Below are 2270 nucleotides of genomic sequence, written 5' to 3'. Positions count from 1 at the left end.
GGTCATTTCTTTTGGCCTGCAGACAAAACACACAGCCGAGTAGGGGATGGGGTTTAAAGGAGACAGATGGGTGTTGGAGAGGCCTGCATGGAGAGAATTACAGTAGTCCAGTCTGGAGAGTACGGAAGATTGGATAAGAGTTTTTTTTTGTTTGTTTCAGATTTATATAGCGCGAACTTGACCTGAAGGTATTGGAGTAATTTACATGAGCACCGGTTACTTTACAAAGGGACACATTCTTTTTTTGGGTAGACTCGGGGAGGTTACGTGATTTGCCCAGAATCACAGGATGTGGACGTGACCCCGAGGCTCGAACCTTGGTTTCCCAGCTCCAAAGTCAGCAATCTAGCCGTCAGACCACATCCTATCCCCATTCATTTTGACGAATGTAGCGTCAGATCTCCCAGAAAAGGCACCGTTGGAAGCGTGCATTCTTGGCCATGGTGCTAGTTTGGGACTGGAGGTTGAGGCCTTTGTCCAGGGTGACACCGGAAGATTTGGCACTACCAAGAATGTTCGGATTATCCATGCACGATTGAAGAGGAGCTGGAGAGTTTAAGATAAGAAGGAACCACAGGTGGACCCCATGGGGTGGTCTGAGGTGTGCCCCGCAGGAGGATGTGGGGGTGTACCTTGATTAGACCCCATGAGGTAATCTGAGGGGTGCACCGCAGGAGCATGCGGGGTGTACCTTGGGTAGACCCCATGGGGTGGTCTGAGGGGTGCACTGCAGCAGGATGTGGGGGTACCTTGGGTAGACCCCATGGGGTGGTCTGAGGGGTGCACCGCAGGAGCATGGGTGGGGTTACCTTGGGTAGACCCCATGGGGTTGTCTGAGGGGTGCACCGCAGGAGCATGGGTGGGGTTACCTTGGGTTGACCCCATGGGGTGGTCTGAGGGGTGCACCGCAGGAGCATGGGTGGGGTTACCTTGGGTAGACCCCATGGGGTGGTCTGAGGGGTGCACCGCAGCAGGATGTGGGGTTACCTTGGGTTGACCCCATGGGGTGGTCTGAGGGGTGCACCACAAGAGCATGGGGGGGGGGGTACCTTGGGTTGACCCCATGGGGTGGTCTGAGGGGTGCACCGCAGCAGGATGTGGGGTTACCTTGGGTTGACCCCATGGGGTGGTCTGAGGGGTGCACCACAAGAGCATGGGGGGGGGGTACCTTGGGTTGACCCCATTGGGTGGTCTGAGGGGTGCACCGCAGCAGGATGTGGGGGTTACCTTGGGTAGACCCCATGGGGTTGTCTGAGGGGTGCACCGCAGGAGCATGCGGGGTGTACCTTGGGTAGACCCCATGGGGTGGTCTGAGGGGTGCACCACAAGAGCATGGGGGGGGGGTACCTTGGGTAGACCCCATGGGGTGGTCTGAGGGGTGCACCGCAGGAGCATGGGTGGGGTTACCTTGGGTAGACCCCATGGGGTGGTCTGAGGGGTGCACCGCAGCAGGATGTGGGGGTTACCTTGGGTTGACCCCATGGGGTGGTCTGAGGGGTGCACCGCAGCAGGATGTGGGGTCACCTTGGGTTGACCCCATGGGGTGGTCTGAGGGGTGCACCGCAGCAGGATGTGGGGTTACCTTGGGTTGACCCCATGGGGTGGTCTGGGGGTGCACCGCAGCAGGATGTGGGGTTACCTTGGGTTGACCCCATGGGGTGGTCTGGGGGTGCACCGCAGCAGGATGCGGGGTTACCTTGGGTTGACCCCATGGGGTGGTCTGAGGGGTGCACCACAAGAGCATGGGGGGGGTACCTTGGGTAGACCCCATGGTGCTGATGATGTGGGGTGCCTATGTGCCCCCCCCCCCGCATTGATCCGCCCCTCGCAGCGGGGGGGGGGGGGTTCTCATGGTACCTCTCAGCCCCCCCCCCCCCTCTGCAGCCATGTTAAGTCTCCGCCCCTCCCCCACCCTCCAGCCGCAGCCTCGAGCTGGCTCATGGAGCTCTGGGGGGAGGGGGGTTAAGCCATGGAGCCCCTCGTGCTCCCCTCCCCCTCCCTGTGACCCTTGCCCCCTCCCCCCCGGCCTCGGCTCGCCCCTCCCCCGTCCTTTGTTGTAAGCTCCATATATTATGAATGGCGAACACAGAAGAAAGGGGCGGAGCCTTCAGGACTCCTCGTAGCCACGCCCCCTCGGCGCACGGCCCAATGGCGTGGGAGCCGTCCCGGCGTCCGCCGCTGATAGGCGGACACGTGCAGCCGGCGGCCACGTGGGGCGGGGTACCCAGTGACTGCTATTGGTGTCAGCGGAGTGGGCGGGGCCTGAGGCC

Source organism: Lissotriton helveticus, chromosome 12 (assembly GCF_964261635.1).
Source record: "Lissotriton helveticus chromosome 12, aLisHel1.1, whole genome shotgun sequence".
Taxonomy (NCBI): Eukaryota; Metazoa; Chordata; class Amphibia; order Caudata; family Salamandridae; genus Lissotriton; species Lissotriton helveticus.
The sequence above is the reverse complement of the archived record's forward strand: the minus strand, read 5'-3'. Positions refer to the sequence as shown.